The sequence below is a fragment of the Camponotus vicinus genome, unplaced genomic scaffold (assembly GCF_025532165.1).
Source record: "Camponotus vicinus isolate PSW18456_S1 unplaced genomic scaffold, iyCamVici1.0 SCAF_4, whole genome shotgun sequence".
NCBI classification, from domain to species: Eukaryota; Metazoa; Arthropoda; class Insecta; order Hymenoptera; family Formicidae; genus Camponotus; species Camponotus vicinus.
The window spans coordinates 18,523,770-18,550,933 of NW_028141976.1; the positions used below are offsets into that span (position 1 = coordinate 18,523,770).

At 41.3% G+C, this 27,164-nt stretch overlaps 1 protein-coding gene across 11 annotated transcripts in view; it reads left to right on the forward strand.

Moving 5' to 3' along the window:
• Positions 1 to 27,164, forward strand: part of Pdm3 (POU-domain protein pdm3) — a 139,313-nt gene that overhangs the window by 55,737 nt on the left and 56,412 nt on the right. For 3 of the 11 annotated variants that reach the window (XM_083095865.1, XM_083095867.1, XM_083095866.1), the window contains exon 2: positions 4,759 to 4,970. The exons of the other annotated variants lie outside the window; for them this stretch is intronic. The gene's annotated coding sequence lies outside the window, so the exon portion shown is untranslated. The remainder of the gene's footprint in view (positions 1 to 4,758; positions 4,971 to 27,164) is intronic. 11 annotated transcript variants of the gene reach the window in all.

A 27,164-nucleotide genomic window follows, 5' to 3' on the forward strand; every position in this document is an offset into this window, starting at 1 on the left:
AGAATGCAATCCGCTGCAATAAATAATTCCTTTTTTTACGCTGTTTATATGATAGCTCGGAGTTTTATCCGACAACAGCGATACATAGATGTAAGATACGTAGATACGTAGATACGTTCTATCTCGCGGACAAATAACGGTTCGCTGGAAACAGACAATCCTAAGTGAAGTTGCTGATACGTATTTCGCGATCGTACACTGTTGCGCGGCGACCATACATACAAATATACATACACACACACGCGAGCATGCACGCACACATTCTCCGTAAATTGCATTTCGCGCTACGTACCTATACGTTAACCAGTGCGGTCTTTATTATGTATGTTCAGCGTATGAATCCTTGATGGATTCCAGATACCTCATTACACCGCTATTGACCTGAATCTTTTATTATCTTTCCACCGCGTAGACACAACGCGGCGCAGCGGTGGCGGCTGCGCTCATTATACCGCAGAAAATAATCATTATGTCCATTGACCGACGCCCGGGTGGGGAGGCAATTTTATTTTCTGTGTACGACGCCACGTCGGTGAATACGTCTCTGATGACGATTAGTGGCCCTTGGCATCCTTAATGACCGCTCGCACACAATCGTCCCGTCTCGCGCTTATGCGTTGACGCACGCATACTCGTTGGATAATATCTAGATCCAGCTGGTTGAACATGATATTCGGAGTCGAGAGAACGTTTAATTAGACAACACGCGAAACACTGAATGGCACTGTGTTATCGTATCTTTTCGAGGACAGGTATCACCTGATTTAGTCTCTAGCATCGAGTAAAACGAAATTCGAAATACGAATGAAAGCGTTCGTATAATTATACCACATGGGCGGCATGTGTAGCTTTAACATGTATTTGAAGGGGTTGCGCGCGAAGAGGGGAGATAAAATCGAGCGACTGATATCGTAGTATTATTTTTTTTTTTTTGTGGACGATTAGTACCTTATGGCATACTAACGATCCCTCGTATATACGTTTATGTGTTGTTGTCCGATCATCCGTTTCGGGTAAAAATAGACAGCCTCGAATATGGATTTACTTTCTTAAAGGGATATTTCGGAACCGATGGAAAGGAGAATAAGTCAAGTACGAACAATTTAAACGATCGACAAAGTTTGCTTTACTTTATGTTTTTTATAATAATCCAGATGAACATTTTTTAAATAACTTTATACTTAATATAAACGCCTCGACAGAGAGAAATCATCGACAAAGTCTTATTAAAATTTCAGAAATTACATATACATTTTCTTTTATGATTCAAAATATAGCAATACCAATAAACGCAATCTGCAATGAAAGTTAAAATTTGAGTTAAATTTTTTTTTTGTCAGAAGATATGTGCGAGATGTGTAAAATCGTGGTTCGAAAGATACGAAGCATCGGACGGAGGCACGAGTGCGCGAAACGAGTGTAGAAAAGGGGAGGGAAGAGGGAAGGGAGGGAGAGCGAAGAAGAGGCGAGGAGAAAGTGGAAAACCGAATAATCGTCCAGCTCTCCGACCTCGGTGTCGGTTAGGAGCTCCGGCGAAAAAGAGGAGATGAAATGGACCGTCCGACTGACAGGAATTTACATCCTCTCGTGCGCAATCTGCGTGAGTGAATTGTGTCGTGTTACCGTCCGGAGAATTAGATCCGGAAAATCCGTAATAATTACTCGAGCGGGCGCGCGGCGAAGCATCCTCTTCCATCCGACTTTCGCCCGCTCTTTCTCTCTCCCTTTTTCTCTCTCTCTCTCTCTCTCTCTCTCTCTCTCTCTCTCCGCGCCCTTTTTCCCTCTCTTGCCATACCGTCGTTCCCTCGCTCGCTTCTCTCACCGCCACTTGACAGCGTGAAACACAAAAATAAATAATGATTCACCGCGCGGCGGGCGCGTTGCCCCGGAAAGAAGCGGTTCCAACCGTGCCCACGAAATACGCTGTCGGAGAAAAAAACGGACCGCTTTAAATCGTGCGCGTTCTCTCCTCGCGGTGCGTCGCGATGCATCGTTGATGCATCGCGACGCATCGCGACGAGATACAAATGCGCGCATGGACGTATTGGTATCTCGGGGCGATACATCGTTGCGTCTTCTCACCGTGATAAAATTCAACTACTTTAGTCTCCCTTTACGTATTCTTATCCTCGGATTTATTTTAGCACTTTGATCGATCGCGCTGACCGATTTTAACCCGATTTAAGAAAAGCCGCAATCCTTCGAGAGGCGAACGCTCGCGATATTAAATCGTGCCTGATACGTTTTGACCTATTTGTATTCCGAGAATCGTTAAGAGTTAGCGAAGTAGTAGTGCCGTTACTAAATTCGTTCAGTCTTCTCAGAATGGCGAGACCAGTTCAGTACTCGCTCGTTAATGTAGCTGCTTAGGAACAGATGTAATTAGTACGCTTAATGCTTAATGATTTATACGCGGCGTTCACCACGCGATTTAGGTTAAATGGAGTAACACGTGCCGCAATTAATTCGTGCGTGATACTGTTTATGAGCTTTAAGCCTAGTGATCATCATGGACTGAGCATACAATACGTGTTTAAGGGACAATTAGAAGACACTTTAAACGGATGGTATAGAAGCGATCGATTTTATAACGTTATGCTTTCTCAAAGAATTAAGAAAAAGATAAGAAAAAAATCTTATCAAAAAGTCGCAAAGTTCTTAAATTATATCCTTGAGTATTTGTGTTTTATTAGATATGAAAATGAAAACCAGCAAAATAGCGAAAGATACCCAAATGAAATTATAATACACTGAAAATACAGCGGATACAAAATTGTGTTGCTCATATCGTTTTATATAATATATTTGGCACTTGGTTTCTCTGTTGATTTTGTACATTTCGATGATCCGCAATGTGTGAATAAAATGTAAAATATACTTTACATTAAATTGTTACGCTAATAGAAGCACGCGCACGCAAATCGGTAATTGTAGGAAGGACTTGCTATTTGAAAGGGTTACAACAGCGATGACTAGTACGGTCGATTGGTTCGCACAAAATTCGAGTTAATGGAGCGCGCGCTGGTAATCAGGGTGGAATTCGAGTTCATCACTTTCTCGATGACTGTTTCGGGTCATCGTTCACTGGCTCGCGTTACCCATCGAAAATGATAATTTGCTCATCGTTGACGCTACGGATCATCTACTCGCAACTTGCAGTGACAATATTCCCTTTCTTTGTTAATTATATAGCATGTTATGAATTATTAATTATTTGTAATTTAATGTATCGAATGCACTTAAGATTTATTAAAATTATTTATACGCTACATTATTATACGCATTATTGCTAAATATTATTAAAAATTTGTACGCTATACAAAAATTTTCCCAACGAAAACGTACATATTTGTATACGTAATTATAAGATAGCGAAACTCTGAGGAAGAGAGTAAATGTATTTCTTTAAGGAAGGAGGCAAGCTTAAAAGAAACGTGTTGTTAAAAGAACGCTTACGAGAAACAATTCCGGAACTTCATAAATGTTTGGCGGCCTCGATATCGTGACACTTGAAAATGTCATCCACGAGAGATGCTTATTAGCTTGGCCGTTGTTGAGCCCGCGTTACGGCAGACGCGGTCGTTTACATTTTTACCAGGGCGCGCGAGAACTCGATATTCCGACAAACACCGATTGGAAATGTTAAAAGATCGAAAGAATTTTAATGAAAACCCCCGACCGTAGCGTCCGCTCGAACGTACCTTTTAATAGTTCATCCGCGTCTGCTTTTCCTTTTTTTTTTTAACTCTGCTCTCCCTCCGATCCTCACCCCCCGGCCACCTATTCTCGCTCTTTCTCTCTCCCTCGTCGCTTTTTATTCGGTACGTTTCGGTCCGCTCGCGGTCCGGATGCAGAAATATACAGGGTGTATCACGAACTGCTCGTTTTCTTTTGTTCAATTACAAAATCTTTGAAGACCTTAGAAGAATATATTTTTTATAACAAAAATGGAATAAAAAATTTAATCGCAGGATAATTTATTATTTAGTAGAAAATAATTTTGCCAGTATAGATCGAAAATATGAATAAGCAAAAAAGCTCCAAACGATGAAGACGTAATTTTTTTGTTAATACATTACCCGTAGATAATGAAAATGAGGTTGAGATAGTTGACTGCGTTTGATTTAAAGTCTGATTAAAAAACATAGCAGCCAAAATTAACGCATTATATATATTGCAGGCGGTTAATAATTAAAAATCGATTTCGAGTTCGCCGATAAACCTGCAATCAAAAGGAAATGTGACTTTTGGCGCAACTTGTACGTCTGAATTGGAAAGAGAAGCGCGGTCACCGTACGTTTGCCACCGTACGGACAGACGAATGGATGGACAGGCGAGCGGACAAATGGAAAGGGGGAACGCAGTTGCTCGCGCCCCGGGAAGGGGCGAAGGATGATGGGACGAGGCGGTGGGTGGCGGTAGTACGACTACGGCGGAATTATCCTTTCTCGTGCGTGTTTATTTTTCGCGTGATTACAAACGAAGTTAATCGGAATCGAACGAAATTAATTTTATTGTCCGTCGAAAAAAGCCATCGCCGTCTATCCGTCCATCCCCCGCCCCGCGATCTTTCCGCTAGCGGCGATGCAGACGCAACGCGACGCGATGCGATGCGACGCGACGCGTCCACGTGTGTGCCACTCTTACACAGCCCGACGTCGCATGAGTATGCGGCGTTTTCGATGCCGGTAAAGAGAACCGGACGGACAGCCCATTAGGGCGGCGAATTAAAATTATTCCATTAATTTCTGATTTTAGAGTATTAAAAACGCGGATTCTCCCTTCGGACGGCAAAGCACGATAAGCGGAAAAAGTTGGAGCGGAGCAAAATGAGGAGAAATATGTCAAAGCGGTCGATGCTATGTCGCGTTATAGTTTGCGAACTATGTAACACACGCAGCCTTGGCAGTAACATATCCGCAATGAAAATATAATGAAAAATAAAGCGACGTATCGAATCTCTTTATTACGTAAGTATTTCAGTGATATCGAGAGATTGTTCTCCGATATCGCTGCATATCTTATTGAAAGAGCAGATTCTCTCTCTCTTTTTGATATCGAGTATAAAACTTTTGTTACAGCTTTTTTACGATGATTTTTAAATAGAAAAGTAAGTTAGAAAAAGAGGTAAATATTTTATATATTGCATCTCCGTAAAGCGATTTATTATTATTTACACGCGAAAATTATTGATAGAGGAGAGAGAAATCCATATGCGGTGTAATTGAAAATAATTCACAAAGACAAAGTGAAAGTCCAATCGGCGAATATAGCGGGAGAGATGATTGCGTAACCAGAGGCTGTCGATGCTTTAAGGACGCGAAGAGAACTAAGGAGCTGACATTCACCGAGAGAGAAAGAGACTCGTCGCGCTCAACGGTGTTGATTCCGGTGTTGCTCCAGCAAGTATCGCTCGCGCGTCGAGTGTCTTTTCCTCTCACCCGCTTGCTTCTCATCCCCCTTTCGATTCCCTCTTTCTCTCTCTTTCTCTTTCTCTCTGGGGAAGCACACGTTCCATCATGATCACGTGTGTTACGTACGTACGTGCACACACGCTCGAGAACGGCCGACCTTTCATTTCCCACCCCACCGGCGAGCGGACGCCGACCAATCGGACCTTACCCCGCGCAAAAACATCGAACCGCACACACGACCGAGCGTGCAGCGAAAGCGCGGGATGAGGGTACTCGGACGGTGACGGGGCGCGGGGTGAGGAGAAACGAAAAAATCGTTCAGAATTAAAACGGGGAAGCAGAAAAATAATCAGATTTCCGCGTATATTATTAACGAAGATACGTGCGTGCATACGTACGTGCGTGCGCGCGAGTGCACGAGCGCGCTCGCGGAACGGCAGGGGGACAAGGGGGACAAGGGGTGAGTTTGGTGCGCTGAAAAAGTATTGACTTCAATCGGAATCCGCGCTCCGCCGATACCCCTGCCGTCCCCCGCGCCTCTTCCCGTTCATCCACCACCTCCACGCCTCTTCTGCCTCCTCTCTCTGTCTCTCTCTCTCTTTTTCCGAATATCCGCGAATTCAATGCGACCAACGTGAATTCGAGTTCACGTGCGAATCACGCGACTCGCCATGCGTCTCCGCTGCGCTTACATAGCCGTAAATGGCGTATATGTGAGCACGCGGCCATCCGCGTGTCGTCGGCAAAAGCGCGGAAAACCAGCGCTGCTGTCCGGAGCAGAGAATTTATAATGCGAGAAAAAAACTGGTGTCGCGCCGCACACCGTCGTGTCGGTCGTTTAGACGGCATAGAAAGGCGCGGCTATCGCGGAGGAAATCACGCCGACTAAATGGACCATCGCGGGCGCGCGCGCACGTGAGTTGCTGTGGATTTCGCACATTTCAGGCATTTCAGGAAATCGAATCCCCCTCGATTCGCAAGATTTTATAAACGTTGTAATAAGAATCTGTTCGCTAACATTGTTCGTTTATAAAGAAATCGCTAATAAAGAACTTTCGATGTGTTGTATTAACGATTAAAATTGATAAAACAGATAATAGATATTCAAGATTTTCTAGATTTCAAGTCACTATCAATAAATAAAAAATATTAAATGAGGGAAATTTCGGCTAATTAATAACAATGGTTTTCAATTGATTTAATTAAATGGAGTCTATTTTTTAACTGTAATTTTTAATATCTTAATTCTCGATTGTTTCCTTATTGATCTTTAATAAGGAAGAATACACGTCGTGTCCAGAAATTCAACGTCCAAAGATCAATAGGATCGCGATCGAGTTCGTCCTACCTCGCCGTGTTCGGTGAGCCGTATTTGATACTGATATCGGCCCGAAGTTAATTTCAACATCCTTAATCAAGTTCGATTGTATCTAAATAGAGAGAATACGAACTTTAGCTTGACAATCCGGGTCAAATGTGTAAACAGGCGCGATGGACAATACAACGCGACAGATTCAAATTCGAAGCCGTAGTCTCGAATCGAATCGTTACTCGAACGAGCACCGCAAGCATGACGTTGGACAAATACCTTCGTCGAGGTCCTTCAGGAATCTCCGGAGTTTCGGCAGTAGCAGTGGAATCCTTCGATACTCTAATTGGCGCATTCACGCTAGTGTTGCCCGTATATCGGTTCCCCAGTCTGCATGCGACGATTCGATTTTCCCCGGCACATTTATACCCGTCAACATGCACGGGGAACGTCGTAATATCATTTGCCTATAATTCATTATTAATTTATGCAACACAGCTACGGAGCTGTTCAACTGTATAATTCATTATGCAGATAGGTATATTTTTTATTATCGGCAAGTTGCTTTTATCATCTATCAGCTATCTATCAATTATTAAATTTAGAATGAGGCGTAAACAGTTCGAGCTTCATTGTTTGATCCTTTCGGGATCTTATCGTGTCGTCTGTTTTTCGATTCATATACATTTTTTCTTAAAAAAAATAAAAAAAATAAAAAATAAAAAAAAATATATATATATATATACTATATATATCTCAAGCACCAATCACCATGCATAATCTGCGTACTCATTATTACTAGAACTGCGAGGGGACGCACATGCATGTACCTATACCCGCGTTCATTATGGAAACGATATGGAGCATTGTTTGCAGAATGAGAGGGGTGAACCGACGCGAACCCTTCAGAGCCATCTCTTTGCTCCTTCCTCTCCCCTTAATGCGATACCACTCTATATCTCCGCACTCTCTTTCCTGTCCTGTCCCTCTCCCGCTTATATCTCCCGTTCGTCCGCTTTACGAGCCTTCAAGTATTCCTCTCGCGTGTTCGTGCTCTCGCACTTGCCAAGCGCGAGCGCACATCTATATATGTGGCGACACGCGTACAACTAAACTACTTATCGCGCTTCCACGACGCGCGAACGCCAAAGATTTCCGGCTGCATGCGTGACGCGCGACAAAAGGGGCCACGCGCAAATCGTTCGTAGTAATTAGGACACGTGCGCTCGTTCACAGAGAGGGAGGCCTCGTTCGTGTCTAAATCATTAGTGAAGAATAGAGCAGCAAAGCGGGAGTCTCTCTCTTTCGGTAAATTTCTGTTCCGTTGAAACAGCAAACTTCTTCGATGAAAATGACGTATTGTATGTATCTTTCTAAATTAGAGACAAATTTTGAAAAATAAATGAATGTTTTAATGAGACGCTATTATAACCGAAGAAACATTTAATTGTACGTCATTGCGTGATTTTTTTATGACGTTATGAAAGTCAATTGCGAAACAAAACAATGTCAAGTTTCCTCGGAATGAGATTAATAATATCTTCTGAATATTTTTTCGCATATAAGCCGTCCTATAAATTCAGTAAATGCAGTGAATAAACGCACACCAAAGGGTAATGCACAAAGTGATTCCGGCCCGTCGTTTTTGCGCTCATGTCGTATAATTCGCGAAAGCAATCGCGAAAATCTGCCTGGCGAGAGCGAGGAAGGCCTGGGATGCCTGTTTTCGTTTTCGCGTTAAAAGGTATTATGGGTAGCCTCGGGCGCATTCCTCAAATTATTCCCAACGCGGGGAACACACAGCGACAATAAAAATATGGCATTAATTTCCATACGTTACAGAAGACTCGGCCAAGCTCATCGGTACACGAGTGTGCAATCAAGCAGCGCAATTATCGGGGCCTTTGTTCATGAATAATTACAAACAAGAGAATCGTGAGCGCAGTTTCTCCGCTCCTCTTTTACTTTAGTCCTATTTACGTCCCGCTCGCGTTCTCTTCCTCTTTTACTCGCGGACACGCGCTTGGAAACGATCTCGCCAAGAGTTATGTCGAATCGTTCGGAATCGTATAGTTACTTATTGAATTTTATATCACATAGGCCTATTATTGATGACAATCAAATTATATTCTCGATGTGAAAAACGAATCATACGTTCTTTTGTATTTTATGCGATATTTATAAGACGAATAAAATCAATCTTAATCTAAAAAAAAAAATACAGAAACCAAATTATGGTTTTATTTTTTGCTAATATTCTTATTTGAGTTTTTGCTAATTATATATTCTTCTTTACATACGTCTTAGGTATAAACGACGAAAATTCGATGAATGTCGCTAATAGCGGACGAGACAAGCGGATAGCTCATTCTGCGATCGTCATTCACCGGACGCTAATTGCACGGCGAAATTTCGACCACCATACGCTTACGGATTTGCTGTCGCGTCGCGATGCTACCGCGATGGCGAGTAGCTGCTACCGACAATAATGAACGGCCGTCCACTGTATCGCGACGCAATCTGCACATACTTAACGAAGGAAAATGCATATTCATAACCGGGTCTGTGTAGGCGCGAATAAGCGCATGAACGCGTCGCATCGCGACGCGTCATTCGGCGCGCGCAATTCCGCGCTTTTCCTTTTTTCTCCGTTCCCTCTTTGCGCCGAGTGGCAGAGAATATACCGGCGGAAAAAAATGGAGAATCCGCCGCCGAGGTTAACTAATGGTGCGTACACGGTGTGCACAGCGCTGCGAATGACAAATAGTTGCGCGATGCCGGATATACCTGCTAATCGATCGTCCTTCGAACCGGAAAAGCGATGAACTTAGATGAGAAAATCGACTTAATTTTTTCTAACGAAAAAATATTGAAATCCTTTGTTGTTATTTTGCGCAAATATTGCATTATACGGGTATTGCGTTGAATGCGAATATCGTGAAAGAAAATTAATTAGACCATTCCAATATTAAAAAATTATTTCAAATGAATGGGGAAATATTTTTTATGTAAATATTTATATCTCTGTATAAAAGAATTAATTAATTAAACTTATCTTTTACGGAAGTTCAGAATATCGTGAAGAAAAGTAAGGCTCACTTTGTATGGTGACCTAAATTTTAAATTTCCAAAATTATGTAATTGAATTATAAATTATATTTGTGTGTCGGGGAATTGTCAAAACTTCTCCGCAAAAATTTGCACTTGAATATACCGAGGAAATAAAATTCTAAAAGAATATTTTTGTCGAGCGTGACTGAGTCGGATACGTTTAACCCAGTGACTCGGTAGTCGTTACCGTCGTCGTTGACGACGTCGGGACGCCAGGAAGAAAGGGGCGTCGCGACGCTAGAAATAGACGAGTGAGCTTTCGCTCTCAACGGCGGAGGCACCGTTCCAACAAGAAAACTTTCAACTTGGCGGCCAAGTTCAAGTCGCCTAGTACTCAATGGCAAATATCTGGGACTCTTGAAAGCGGAGACTTCTCGTTTTCGCTTGTACCAATTTGAAATATATATTTTGAGTATTCGTCAACCGTATATATATATATATATATGTATATAATTCTTATGTGTCATACTGTTATTTATTTTAATATCAGTCTCACGTTTTTTGTTATTGCATTTCCTCTTTTTCAATAAATCGCGATTATATATATATATATTAGATATGATGAATCTTTACACATGTGCGCTAGATTTTCGAATTAGAATCTTTACCATCTCTCTTCTAATTTCTACGGACAACGCTTCGACGGTGTGCGACGAAATCAACGCTCATCTCTCTCTCTCTGTTTGCGTAGACGATAGCCGGATAACCAGTTAGATTCAAAATTGCCGGACGGTACTCTCCCGTTCGCGTTCGTCGAATAAAATTGAAAACCGTCTCCCTCTCGTGACTCTCCCGCTGTGTCTCGGCATACCGATGGCACACACGCACACGATCCGCACATGCCGTCCCTTCGTTCCTCCGTTTCCGCTACCCCGTAGCATACGCGAAAAGAACTCGTCGTGCACTTGTGCGCGCAGATTTACGCGCGTTTTTCGCCTCCTGCATTCAGCACAGTGCTAAAAAATATCGGCACCTATTCAAACTCGCATTGCTATCGCGCCATTTGAATTAAAGACGATCACGACGCAATATTTTCGCGTACATATTTTTCGTAGTCGGTATAAAAGAAAATGATCTAACTCGAGATTTCGAGTCATTTAATGACACAGACTTTTTACCGATTGATATTTTTATACAACTATAATAAAAATATATAGGATGTATATATAAAATACTTGCAAATGTGAAAAAGATAAATGTAAACAAGTGGGATATATGGTGAAATAAAAACTGATATTTACGAAGTCGGAATTGACAAATTCGCGCAACATTTTCAGAACTCGCGGAGGCCGATGCGCGAATACGCACGCACTCACACGCATATCTCAACGTACGCGCAGAGACGCGCATTCGCGTTTTCACGTATAGTAAGCGCACCCAATGGAATCTCGCTCGGGATGGCGAGGGAAGATTCGATTCGAATGAACGAACGAACGAACGAGCGAGCGAGTGGACGGTTGGGCTCGCTCGTGCTTCGTATAAATCAGCTATGCTTATCGGTCTTTCATCGTGCCGGAGGTGAACTCATTTCGTTCCCTCTAAATACGAACTTTTTTTCGGGGCGAAAACCTATTTCGATTAAAATGGCGCGCGCGTTTCGCATTTTGCCGGATTATAAAAGGTTGCCGCCGCTCTCCCCCGCCGACCGTGCCTTCACAAATTCGCTCTTCGACCGCCCTCGCGCTCTTACACCCCCTTCCTCCTTCCCCTTTCTCTCCCCTCGGTTCGTTTCCTCCTCCCCTCTTACCCCCTTGCGCCGACCCGTTCCTTTTTTTTCCACGTTCGGCTTCAATCGGATGCGGTTGCAGCTGCATCGAGCGACTCGATCGCCGAATCGTTAATACCGAACTGGTCTGATCCGAATTTTGGCGCGACCGCCCGCTCGCTCTCGCTTGATACACCGTTAATCTCGTTACCGTTTATATTGTGTTTCGCGCTGCCAACTTCGAAATCTCGTATTTCTGATAAGTATAACGTCGACTATTTTTCGATGCGCCCGGTTAAAATGTATCTCGAATAGACGGCGGACCATTTATCCGCGAGATGTATTATTTTTACACTTGTGTAATAATTCAGTCAACTGATACTTTATAATTTATTAACACGATGCTGCATTATTAGAGAAAAAATTTCTGAGTTAAGCTTCTATAAAAGAATCATCTAGATTTTTATAGAAAGTTTCATTTTTTAAGATGTTTACAACACTTGTCGCAGGAATCTATAATTGTACCTGCAATAATGTAGAAACATTAAGTATAAGTAAAGAAAATCAAATGATAATGATTACTATGATATTGCTAGCGTTTATTAATTCTAGTATAACGATGGCAAGTTCGCGACAAAGTTTGCATTTAGTTTCATTCGGCGATCTAACGGTTCTAACAGGTCCGACAAAAATCGCCGGCACTAACGAATCGTGATTTTCGCTTGGACCGTTTCTGTGCTTCCGCGAAATTAGGCGGCATTAACGATTCTACCTGCAATTAATTGCGAGCCGTCGTGTCTGCCGGTACAAACGAGGACGCGCCTACGCTGTTTACCTAACGCATCAATCTCGAACTGCTCGCCGTTGGGGAAATATTCGTGGGGTCAGTTGCGTTTCTATCTCAACTGTGCGAATTTTCTTTCTGATCGACATTTCGCTGAACGTATATCAGATGATGACAGGATGCGTTAACAGGACGCTGCAACGTACATAATAAATAACTAACTAAAATATTTTAATTCAGATTTTATGTTATTGCGAGAATTATTGCAAACTTTGTATGTGTGTGCGCGCATCATATTTATTAATTCTGAAATAATAACAATTTAAATCGTGTGTGAATGTATGTATACGCAATGCATTATGAACATAAAAAAAAATCAATGATATATGTAACAAAGATTGCGCATTAAAATGCATCAGTAATAATGCTGTTTTTTTTTATCTAAAAAGAATAACTTTTTGTTTTATGAATTTATCGATCAAAATGATACATATGTGGAGAAAGAAATATATATAAAATTAAAATATAAATATTATTATGGATATTATTATGGTGTCGTTCTTGTGGTTTCCAGTAGATTGCGCACATTCATCTTCAGAATTCTCTTGCATCGCGTAGGTGTGATAAAATTTTAATTCTGTCACGCTATAGAATGATACTACTTTATAAACGGTGAACTGCGCAATATGAGAAACTGGTTCGCGACAAAACATATTACCAGCTCCACTCAATCGTTCTGAGATGTGTATACGTAATCGTGAACATACGCGGAATACACAGATTGATACTCACTCTACTAATAAGTGTTTAAGAACGGTCGCGTTGACTATTATCGTTCGTGCAATCATGAGCGCGCGTATAGCTTAACGAAAGTTAATTAGAATCGTCGGTCGGACGGGTTTGTAGCGAGGTGAGAAGTCAGCCGGATAAAATTACTGTCGATGCTTGATTGAAACGGCGAAACGAAAGCGAGTGAGAGGGCAAATGATGCAAGGCGGTTCGATTGTGAGAGGAGAGTGTTTGGACGATGATGCTGAATGATTCAGCGAGTATCACTGAGCGAAATGACGAGCACGATTTTTTTCTCGCGGATCATCATCTCGCTTCTAATAAAAATCAAGCGGCAAGATATATATTCTCGCGGTAATGCTATGTATTCATATAATATTATCCGATATTGATATCATTTATTTCGTAACGCTTTCTTTTATCACAGGTACACAAGAAAGAAGACGTTATAATTTTGCAGGAGCGTCTCTATCTTTTGTAATATTTTTTTAGAGTTCACTCTCGTATCGTAATACGATTTACCAATCTTAAAGCTAGCTCATTAATTATATAAGTTTTTCATTGTTAATAAAAGCACATTAATTAGTTGAGAATTTTCTTGCGCAATAACGATGTATAAATCACGTTAAGTCGACGAATATTTCGACGGCGATCGGAGGGAGCGAAATAAAGGGCAGGTCTTGTTATTTTAGGAGAATAGAACGAGTTGGCAGCGAAATGGGTTATTCCAAGCCGTTGATTTTCTCCTGCTACTACGAACGGAACGCGGGGAGAATATCATTATAAAACGCCAAGTCACGAAACCGGCCATTCCGCCGTCCTATTAAAATATTAAAACACCTCGTCCAGCCCCTGGTGAGTCCTGGCGTGGGGTGTGAAAAAAATAAATCTACCTTGTCATGCACAGCCCCGCTCCGTGCCTCTCGTTGTCTCCCTACCGTGGTGTTTCAGGAACAGGTATGAACGATCCTCGAATACACTTGATTGATCATTGGAACAATTCGTACTCGCGCTTGAAGAACAAAATGCCAAAATAATGTTCACATCGAGAGTCTTTCCAAAATACTTCTGATTGCTACTCGTATATATATATATTAAGCTACTCGAAAAAAAATATTTTCAAAATATAAAAAAAATATTCTCTCGTTTCAATTACAATATATAAACAATATCGTTTATATTTCCGCTGCAGAAATCGCAATTAAGAACAATAAAGAAGTAATATATTGCCCAACGTAATTATATTTCTGAAAATATATCTTTAACAATTGATACGTTTCAATAACTCAATAATTTCAATAGAACCAGAGCGTACATTAATTTTTATTACATATTAATATATTTTTTAATCAAAGTTTAACAAATAATTTTTATTAGAATTAATGAGGGTCGTATAAATTACTCCATTTTAACACTCGTTCGTAGCCGTCACCACTTCTATGCTATTTCGACCTGGCTGGACTTGTCCAGCCGCTCATCAGTCAGAGTCATTACTGGGATAATTAATTACATTTGCCCCCTCGTCTCCTCAACCCCCAGCATCCACGTCTCGTACCTCCCTGCTTCTCTCGAGTCTGGTACGAACAGTGGACGAATCAATGGAAAAATATAGGATTAGGTGCTCATCGGTGTCGTATCTACCAAAGTCCAGACACGAAGAACAGAAAGGAGATAGAGAACCGAAACGATGCGTTGCGTACTGGTTAGTTGGAAAAGAATATCAGAGCTCTTAGTGGCATGATCTTCTTATTGGCGAAGAAGGATCCCGAGGCTTTCTCTCTTTGCCGAGGAGGCGGCGGCATGAAAATCTGTTGAAAACTCGGTTCCTTCTTTAATTAATTATGCAAATGGCCCCCGGGCACCATGCTTAAACTTTTCGTCCGAGACCTCAACGATGGTAGCTCCGCAGCCGCAGCGTTAATTATACACCGAATAATAACAATTATTACAATTAGCCTGAGCCGGCACCGCTCGCCTTCAGTCTCGAAGGGGGCAAGGAATATCAGCGCGAGAATATAACGGCGCACTTTATCTCATCAAATACCGTACAATTTGTATATTTCACGATACGAATTATTTCCGTGCAATATTTCGGGATGCGGGAATGAATGTTTCTTTAATTGCGTTAAGTGCGCTGTCGATCGTGTCAATTGTTAAGATTTCATTTATTTATTTAATTACTCAATCACGTAAATAAAACTATAGCAATAACACTCTAATAATTATAATCATACTCTAATAATTATAATCATACGAAAAATGTATTATACATTAAAAAATGAGAAAAGGTTTCATCAGTAGTCGCGTCTTGCTACTTTGCAACGTTGCGAGTTAAAAGAGAAAATACATTTATAATCGTATATATAAAAAAATGAGAAAAAAATGATATGTTATATGCGCTTCTAAACTCACTTGAATATAACATTTGGCGCGAGATTGTGTACTGTCATTACGTGCCATTATATTCTACATAATTACGCGGTTGTACGCGGAAATCGTCGGGCATGGCTGAGCTTCACGCGTCAATTTGCGGAAATTTTTCGACGTCGGAGCGAGATGTGCTGATGCCATTTGCGCCTCCGACATGAATGGACAAGGACGTAAGAATAAAACGCATGACGTATTACCGTGCCGCTTACGCAATGTTCCGGCTGCAAATAAAAACGAACGAGCAGAGACTGCACGCAGTCAACTATTTCGTTCTGATATAATTTATGTTTATATTCATACATCGCAAGACATTTATAATAAGAAATTTTTTTTTATAATACATTTATACATGACGATCAAAGTTTATAATTCTGTCTTGTTATATTAAATTTGTGAAAGTCACAAAGTTTTCTGGAATGAAAACTTAAAGTTAACTTAAGCGTCAATAATAATTTTTAATCGGAATTGAATGCGATTATATTTATATTATATATAGGATTACTATTACAAAACTATTATCAGCTTTTCATTTATCTAGTATTTGATCAATCTGGAATTATTTTTTCGTTAGAGATTTTATTCAATATCAATTTTTTTTTTATAAAATTCGAAAAGATTTTTATATTAAATATCTTGATGTAACAATACATACATATAAACTTATACGTATCTTAAATTATTATTTAAATTTACGATAGAAAACAGCACGAGATAATTGTTATAATACAATATTAAGACGTTTATAATTACTATAATACAAGATTAATAGTTTATAATGGAAAATAATGTAGTAATTGTTACAATACAATACATTTATTGAAACATATAAACATCAAAGAAATAAAATGTGGATTGTTGATATGAACAACAATTGCCAGTAGAAGATGGAAGGTAATGATTCAACGTTACACTCCTTACACTCTTTGCGTGTGTTTATTACCTACGTGAGCGCGAAAATAATAGTAATCAACCGTCATTACGTAGTGCAATTGTGCCACCTCTTGCTGGTAAACATACTTTATTTAATGTTCTCCAATTAGCGGCACCGAGCTCACCTAGAGTATCAATTTTTTTTACTTGTTGCTTTTTATTATATAAAATCTTTTTCCATTTGCTAACATTATAAAACTTTAACTTGCCGATTTACGTCAAATTATTATGTTATTCCTCTTTTATTTCATTAAAAATATTCTTAATTTTCTTTGCAGCTACTTATCTACCAACACAGTACATGCATAACAAAAGATTATCCATGTTAAAATATCTTTCTTAATGATACGAGCTATATATCTGCAAATTTACATTTATTTTTGCGCAAATTGCATTTACTTCTTTTCAAAACAGCCGTTCTAATGGAAAGGGCGAGAAAGAGAAAGACTTGCGCGCGTCGAGTCGAGACTTGCGAGAAGTCCTACAAACCAGCCTCATTTCCTTTTCTCATTCCGCTTTGCAAAAAGCGTAGCAGAGATATCATGTTACTAATTAGTAAGCATAACGACTCCAGATAATGTTGATGCCACGGCAAAAATCTTATGTAATATATTATAACCGCAATCTCGTTTACAGTCGATCGACAAAGTTATTAAAATTTTTAATCGCATTTGTTCGCGCGCATAGATCTCGCTAAACGGTCACTAAAATGTATGAATTGGCATCGATACTTGATTGTATTGTGTATCTGGCGAATTTTGATTTGTCATATATTCATATATATATATATCAGTTTCGAAGCGTATCAGACATATATGTAAAAAGAGAACAAATATGTAAAAAGAGAACGGTGCATAAAATAAAAGGAAACTAACGACAGCTTTTAGAGATACATAAATAAGTTGCTCCCATTTACAGCCGTTTTTACTCATTCGCTCTTTGCTCCACTCAATCTTTTATACACACATATACATATACATATATATATATATATATATATATATATATATATATAAGTATATAAAATGTAATATATAAATCAAGCTTCTTATGAATGATTATTAAAGAGCAATCAAAGAGCTTTCATATTAAAAATATCTATAACCATTTGATACGATATAGTAAGCGATAAATAAATACATGTAATAACAAAATTTTTAGACATTAATATAGTAATGGTTAAATTATAGCGACGTCCGAGCTTCATAATTTTTTCAAAAGGTGGCAAATTTGAATCAGTGACATCAATCGCACGCAACTAATACGCGGGTAGAAAATTGCGAACGGGATTGCAACCAACACACACCTCGTTCGAACGATTGGAACCAAATTTGGCACGAAATCACATTCCACGCGAGGATCGGGACAGAAATTTACACGATATTCCATAAATCTTTTGTTATAATTTATTTTTCGTCGTAAACTTGAACTTGTTATAGATATTTTTGGCGTCCACAATCAAATTTCCAATTTCCTGCGATGACGATAGAAAAATTGAAGAAACATCTGAAATCCAATCGAGATATTACTTGGCATAACGCGACTCTTGCCGCGATCCGAGGTCGAGCCATCCTCGCAAATGCTTTAATCAGTCGAGTATCATCTCGCGAGAAACGGCAACCGGAAGAGTCGGACGAGCCAGGAAAGAGGGAAGCGCCGGAGAGGAAAGGAGGAGGGAGGGGGGAGGATAGGTCGAATTTGTTTCCGAACAATTTTCAGTGTTCCGCCGTGCAAAGGGGTTGGTCGGCAGGAATAATGTATATTCGAGGTTTGGCTGGCTTGTGCGAGGCAAGCGGGGTGCGCCGATAGGGGGCTAACGAACGGGTGGACCGGTGCGGTCGGGGGTGCGGAGAGGTAACGGCGATACTTTTTTCGGGTGTAATTTTTTATCAGCACCGGCAACCGAGCGCTTTGACCAATCCCTCAACCCCCTCTCTTCCTCCCGGCCCCTATATAGCTCGCCATCCCGCGTACCATCCCCTCGCCGCACCTATACCGACCGACCGGTCTCCACCACCTCCTCCTCCACCTCCTATTGCCACCCAGGGCACCCCACGGCGGCCACTCGCTCCCTCTACTACCGACCAATCTTGCCACCGTATCGGTGCTCAATCACATTTGCGATGCATTTTTTTCCTTCCTCTTTTTTCATAAAGCTGGATTATAATTGCATCGCGAGTTCGAGTTGCGGGATAGCCGGGCGAAAAAATGGAACATTGCCGGGTATGAGGGTGCACCCGCGCTCGACGGGGTCGCGCGGGAGGGAGCGAAAGGAAGGCGGGAGAGGGTGCGGCAGGGCGAACGATCGGTTTTGGCGGTGGGAGGCGGAGGGGGTGAGGGGGATGGGGACGGGGGGCATCGAGCAGGAGAAAAAAAACCGATGAGGTTTCGAGGCCGCTTGATTGGTAGCCGAACGTACACCTACTCGCCATCAACGAATCCGACTGTCCGCGTCCTCATCTTCACCCCTTTGCCCTTCGTCGCGTTCTATCCGCCTTGCTCGACTGCCTCCCTTCTTTCCTTTACGTTCGCGGACCATCTCGCTTCGCGAGCCAGCGATCTGGCGACAATGTCGCGCGCGAGCATAACGAAATCTGGAGCATCGTTAACTCATCGGAAACGTATCTGCGGACGTTGCTCATAAAATGGTAACAGCAGTACCGGAAGTGCCGCGATATATTCGCGCGGCCAGCGCCGATATGGTGCTGTAACTTTCAAATGTTCTCGCTCGAGATATTTTTTTTATATTCCATGATGCTTTAATTTTTTAAAATTGATATTCACCCCCGTTGAAAAAATTATAATTTTCACACGTATATATGTATTATGATTTTTATTTTTTGAAAAAAATATTATTTTAGATAAAATAACAATTTATATATAAATGTGTTAAACGATTGTAAAAGTGGTAGAGGTATAAAAGTTGGTACATCTTCTTACGCATATCTCGATGCGTGATTCGCGTAACAAAAATCATCAGCGTGATTGCGGATGATCCGTGATACTGCTTAGATACCACGAGTATTTTATTCTCCGCGACCAGATGAGAGAAATCCGTAGGAAAACGAGATAAAACGAGCGAGAGATAGAACGACGTCCTTTGGACGTGCAGCCCGTCGATAAATAGCGAATGCGATAAAATGCCGCGAATTTAAAATACGTCCAGGTTTTACAGCGGGGACCAAAGGACAAAGCCGTTCTCGTTGTTTCGACAATACCGCTCGTCGAAAGGGGGGTTGGCATGGGAGAACGAACAGGGAGCGCGCAAGAGAGAGGAGACACGGAACGCAAGGAATGGTGTGAGCGAGACGACGAGGGCAGGACGCGGAGGTAGAGGATCGGGGGTGGTTCGGTGAGGGCTGATTCTTCGGCCGACACACGTTCGCTCACCAGCATCACGCGCCGGCAGGCGTCGCTGGTTTAAAAATGGGGGATTTTTTCACATTTATCAGTGCACGCTCAGATCTGGCTTCCGTATCAATGTCCGAACACACGCGAACACCCAGACAATCGCGCGAATTCACACGAATACATTGTCCCGATCGGATTGTATGGATTTTTTTCCGGGACACACACCGCCCTCATCCGCACCACCCCCGGATTCGCCGAACGTACCCTCTCGTTCTCACTCTTTTTCTCTCTTTCTCTCTCGCCCAGCAGGTCTCCTCGTTTACCACCCCCGACCGCGCCTGCCCGCTTCCTCCCCCTCCCCCTCCTCTTGTGCACAATACCACCCCATCAGCTATCCCGCCATCCACGCGACAACCGTAATTTTAAGCTGAAAGGACCGATTTTTGTGCATCTCGATGCTGTTTGCTGCGTCGTCGGCTTCACCAACCCGCCAACCTGCGTCACCCCCGCGTCGCACCACCAATCCTCGTCCCGCTTTCCCAGCGGGCACCAGCGATACCCTCTTTTATTGCGACGCGACATAGTCGACGTACAAACGATTGTTTTTGTCGAAGGTATGCCGGTTTTTGTCCGGTCGTCTTTTTCGCGGGCCTCATTGTCGCGCCTGATAATAATAATTATCGTCGGAAACACACGCGGCCGATGCCGCACCCCTGTAAAAAGATTTACTTTCCCCGTCCACGTGTGATATATTTATACGCGCATTATTCTCTCCTCCCTCTCGCCTGCATCCCCCTTCGCGAACGAGAGCATGCGACAAGTGCGTTTTCACGACGGTCGATTCTCGCGACGATTCTCGCGCGGCCGATATTCATGGAACAAAGTCCGACGTCTGCGGAATCAAAAGGTACTTGGATGAATGGAAGACGATCAGTCGTGTCTGCTCGTATGCCCCGATAAATAAATAGGGATCCACCATTATCTAGAGGACCAGCCCTCGATGCTGAACCCCTACCACCGAACGGGTCAATGGAATTCATAACGTTTGCGCGGATAAAAAAGCTGGCTGGCCCGCACAGGAGGGTGGGGCCACATCGGAACATTACTCATACCTCGGCGTTCGCGCAATTTTTAGCTCTGAAATAAATCATCATTATTGCGGCCAGAGGGATGCGCATTATGGGGGCCGCGGGGGTAGATTATCGTAGGTGGAGGCTACCTATCCCCACGTCCGATAATACCCTTTCAGGGTCGAAAACGGATGACGGGTAGTAACGTCAAAAACTCTTCGTTGTATCTCTGATCATTTGTAAATTGTGATTTACAAATGATTAAAAAATTTTGAACAGACGAATACCAAATTTCGCCATCTTTGAAATATATTAATATTTTATTTTATTTTAAATTATCGTTAATAAGCTCTTTAATTAGCAGGTAACACATACATGTGAAACGAGAGAATGATTATTATCTATTTTTTATATTTCCAATCGTTATTATATATTTTCTAATTTAATAGTGTAAAAAGATGTTTTGTCATCCTATCCATATGTAAGATATGAACATAGGAAAAAATATGAAAGAAATTTATAAATCTAGGATGGCGGTTTTTAGCCGATACTGCACTGTAATCAATGATTAACGTTAACGATTAAGAATTAGATAATTAATTATAGCCGGACATGATGTAGCAATGCCGCAACGATATCATCGGGGGCATATATTTGGGTACAGGTCAGGACATACCGGGCGAGGTACGAGCGTTGAGTTGATGTTTGCCAGCTGATTGATGATGTAACATCATCCTGGTAGCCCTCCCACCGATTTCCGCTCCGTCGTTCTATGTCCCGCGTCTATCCACTATCCTCCCTCTCTGTCTCTCTGTCTCTCTCTTTCTTTCTCTGCTTCGATTTTCGTTTCTATCCGTCACTATTAAACACAGTGATCAAGCAACGATAAATAGATTCGATATTTCTAACGGCAAATTAATTAATTAATTTATCGATCGCAACGATGTGCATGATTTGAGGATTTGTTTATGGCAATAATGAGGGCCATGGCCAATTGCAATATCGCTATGCTAATCGGATCAAAATGTTGAAAAAGAAACGTGACACCGTATAAGCTGGACACGGGGCATTTTGTTATGCAACGTATAATCGATAACGTGTGTATAAATATCCGTCTATTTGTAAATACGACAACGTTGCTGACAGAAAGCGAATGGATCAAAAGTGCCTCAAAAATACGCAATGATATTCTTACATCAATCGTAATCACATTGTAATGTGATAAATTTGACTAAAAATACAACGACATAAATGATTGACATATTATCTATTTTTAACGAGTATCTAGGGAACCTCTTATTCTGGATTTTTTAAATAGGCAAATATTACATTTAGACTTATATTTTCAGATATATCTCTGTCTTTATTAATAATATTTTATATTGTTTTAAAAAAAGAAATATTTCAAAAATTTTTTTTTAATTTTAAACGAAGTGTCAGTTGTGTGAATGATGTACACCTCTAAATATATTTTCAATTGTGTGAATGATGTACATCTAAATGTGTCATTTACATGTGACTAAAGAAATAAGTTTTCGTTTAACTAGTGGTTCTCTCTAATATTTCTATATTTATGCGTGGCTTTCATGCGCCTATAGGAGAGATTAATATAAATTGAGATGTAAGGCGAAATGAGAGGAAGAGTGGGTTAAGGTTGCCCGGCTCATTAGCGAAGTTAAGCGGATGCGCGTCGCTAACGCCACCGAGGAACTTCGGCGCTGGCAATCATCGGTAATTGTGACGATCGATCTTGATCGAAATGCTCATTTCCTGTTTGCCGGGCGCTACGAGTCGCAACAGTGGCACGGGGGTGCGGAGTAGAGTAGGTGGCTCGTAGAAGGCGGAGGGAGAGGTCGAAGGCTGCCTAGCCGGCGCATCATTAACGTGATTAATGTTGAAATAAATCAGGAGCTTCGAAACGGTAGTCGATAAATCCAATAATTGCGGTATAATCATAAGTAAACAGGCGACGTCTATCGCGTTAACGTATCATCGGCAATCATCGACGACAATATCCGTGTTAAGAATGTGCAGCTTTTATTATGTGTGGATTTCTTTGCAAAATATGCATAAACCATTTGCGATTATCAACCCTCCCCATCTCTTTCACGAAAAGGAAATACTTAGTTTAAAACTAAATATATTTCGTACATATATATGTACATATTTTTAACGTGAAGATTTAAAATTAACTTAACGTAAATAGATTTTTGCAGCAATGTTGATGGCTTTTTCGAGATAATTCTATTGACGCACCATCGTTTTAGAATAGTGAGGAATTGGTTCTTGTAACAATCAGGGAATTTGAGAGACGCGGCTCCCTCGTATGTGAGATAAAAAAAAAAGTGTACAGTTCGAAATTGGGTGGACGGATTGTGATCGACGAGTGAACGGTGATGCCATAACAAAGGAACGAAATCTGTTGCTTTTCCGTATAAGTTTCGAGACCTATCCGCGTTTTCAATTTTTAATTATAATTGAATTATAAAAACCATTTTCACGTATTTGTTTACGGTAAACCCGACTGGCTCTATGTCAAAATCAATCTGATTGCGATGACTTGCGTTTCGATGCACCTTTCCAGTATTAGAATCAACGAGACTGAATTAATTTCGAGATCTTAAATGCAATATTCGATTGAATATTCTGTCGAAAATCGTGATTCATCGTGTTACAAAATATCTATTTAGAGCAAAAATATTTCTTAATGGAAGTAAAATAATTAAATTCTTTCGTCGATAATTGCACATTATTAGCAGATTACAAGTCTAGACACTCCGAAACAAGGATATAGATAATTTAACGATCTAAATTTAATCTTTATTGACGCTCGCGCGAAATTGCTTCCTCTTTTACAACAATTTTAGAAAACGGAAGACACGAGGTCACGAGAGAGCGACAAGAAAAAAAGTGTAAAAAAAGCATCGAGTTACAAGAGAAGCTGCTATCGTTGGTGGCCGCTACAAGATCACTCTGCGAGTTTGATAATTCGCAATTATAGAAAATTTATTAGAGGAGACTTGCGACCGTTATCCATAATTATCGTTTGTTCACGGAGCAGCACAGATATCCACTGTCCGCACCGGTTTATCCGCTATCTAGCGCGGCGTCCACGCGTGGGATTAATAACTCTCAAGAGACGCGTAAGAAAATCAATTCGCCCGTGAGAATAGCGCCGTGAGCACGTGTTAACATCAGCGGGTGGGCGGGTGGATGGGGGATCTAGTCTGGATCGGTCGATCGATGCTTTCCACCCTTTCCTCGGCCGACAGGAGCGCGTCGGGCGTGTAGGTGCGCCCCGCTGCAACGTCCCTTATGTGCCGCAGCAATACTGCACACCGCGTTGCATTTAACGCGACCCAGTGGATCGATGTATGACACACGGACGCTCGGTGATAGATATATAATAAGCGTGGAGTCGCGTACCGCGCCGCGCGCGCGATCCACTGCCGACAGGCTTGTCTTTATATACCTCGCTCATTATATACATGTAATGAAGCAGACACCGAAGTTTTATCTAAACATTTCTTGCGTCTTCGACTTTCGTATCGTGATTTCTTTTTACCCGCAACGGGAATTTCGTACAACTGTGTCACGAACGTTTGGATAAATTTCGATCTTATTTCTCGTCGACGAAAGTTTCATCCTTAGCAATCTTGCAAATTTTCTATATCGGCCGTTGCAACAATTAAGTTTCAGATTTTCATGAACAGGGACAAATTTGAAAAAACAAAATTGTTTGATAAAAATCAATCCCAAATAGCAAGCTTTATAGTACTCTTTAAAAGAACGAGGTAATCGCGGGTTTCATGCTTCTCGATCTATTCACGCGAAAGCAATTTAACCGTCGAGAATATCCGACAAGAGCCATGCGTTAACACCGCTATCAAGGTATCCCTATCTCGTAAGGACGAAGATCTCGTCTGGATGGATCGATCGAGCTTTCCGCCTTTTCCTCGACGCACAATAGCCGGTCCTATGTACTGCCATAGGCGCGCCTCCGCACATGTCTCGCGTGGTACGACACAACGACCGTGCTACCAACGCACTCGCTCATCTCATACGACACGCACGCATACACACACGTACGCACGTGCGCGCTCGTTCGCTCGCACGGAACTCACACAATGTTAAATTTAACACCAGTTGGCGGTTCACCGAGAAACCGTGTCGCCGGGTAACGCACGAGCTTTAACACGCGCTGCGGACAATCGCCACGCGATAGATACATAATAAGCGTGGTGTTGTATACGGGGCGTCTAAGGCCGCCGTGGGCTAATGAAGCCCGGGCTAGTTAGGCGCGATGTTAATTAAATGATATGATCATTAGTCATTATAACGTCATTGTGTCGCGCGGCCGGCAACTTGCGTCGGGCCTCTGTGCGCGTCCCTGTACTGCCTACTCTTGGGACCTACCGGCAATATGAACCGTGTGGAACCTGTACCGGATGTACGAGCATGCCACGCCCGCCACACACCGCAGCATTTCTATGACTATGCTCTCTCCTCGCGCGCTTCCACCGTTTCCGCCGCTTCTGTTCGTATATATACTACCTATACCCGGCCTCTGTTCGTCGTGTCGGACCGATTTAGCGATTTCGCGTTAAAAGACCGATGGTGAGAAAAATGAGCGGTCGCGTCAAGTGGAGAATTTCAGGGGCCAAACATGTTGGGTCGATTCGAAAGGAGTAATCGTTCGACGATGGAGAACGAGTCCCGATATCCCAGTCGCGAGGAATATAAATTGACAATTATTTTAGCGATAATTTTTTTTAATCGTCATTTATTATATGTACACGTAGTTTTGTGTATTTTTAAAACTCTGTCGGTCTTCCTCTCTAGCCAGCCGCACGAAAACATTGTACACGTGTGTACGCGTATAGTTCTTTCGCTTCCTCGAATTTCTTTCGAAGCCGAACCGGAGGTACGATGCCTCATTCTCGCTTTAAGTGCCTGTTAAATGCGAGAGTGGCAATTGACGACTCGGGCTTAACGGGCGACATCGGGCGCGAGGCGCTTAATTTCAATCGAGAGACACCGAGAAATGCTAATTAGAACGTATTTATAGCGTGGTTTAAAGCGCAGGCATAACCGAGCGTGGATCGGTGTGAACTGTGGAGCGAGTAACGCATCGCCACGTCGCATTTCGCGTTAATGGCCACAATTAGGTATTTTAATTAGCGCTTACTCCCAGCGGCAGCTGCCACTGCCAAATTAGGACTGCCACGAAACAATAACTGCCGATTGAAGAACCTAATTAGCGGAGTCTCTCGCGTACATAGCGCGCATCGGCGAATCTCAGCACGGCTGATATCGCGGTTATAAATTAATAATTGGCAATGATCTCGCTATGATATTATCTATGCCAATATCTCCGGAAGAGAGATGTAATTAAATCCTGCTCAGGCTAATATATGTTTTGCATTTCACGATTAAAGACTTTCTTTAAGAAATCGGAGCTAGCGGAACGTAAAGTAGCCGTCAAGAAAATGACTTCATTGTAACCAATCTTATATTCATCGAAGATATATAATGCAAACAGTTGTGTATTATAAAGTAATAAAATAAATTATATAATCTCTCTCTCATTTTCTTTCTCAATCTTTCGTCAAATATATAGATTAAGGCACGAGATACCAAGACTAGGCTTGATATTGTCTTATATCGAAATTCGAGACAATATTAGGATAAGATTTTTAATTAATTATCAAGATAATACCAAGACTAACTCTTGTCAAGATTATTGATCTTGTCAAGATTTTTTAAAAAAGCTAATATATATCTGTATATTTCTAAATTAAATGAGAAAAAATCATTATATATTACACACGAACTTAAAAAATTCTATTTAATAAATAAAAATATTTATATTAACAAATTTATGTATATAAATTGTTAATAAAAATTAATATAACTATTAATAAAAATCGAGATAAAACGATATAAAACGAGGTTTTTGCTACAAAGATTTACTGAAGATTTATCAAGACAAGATTTATAAGTTTTCGAAAATTTGTAATCCTAATACAACATTTTTATAACGAATATTGTCTTGAGTCTTGAGTCTTTATGCAACTCTATCGAATCTCGTTATTATCTCGTCGTTTTACTTTCGAGCAAGGACATTCTAAAAGCGGTAAATTCTTCGTTCTATCTTCCTTTGAACAAAAATAATGCTCATTTTTTAATGTCGCATCGAATTGTCGTCACAAAAAGTTTCAATTTATGTGAGCGACAGAAATTCTAGCCTCGGTATTTAACGAATGTTAGC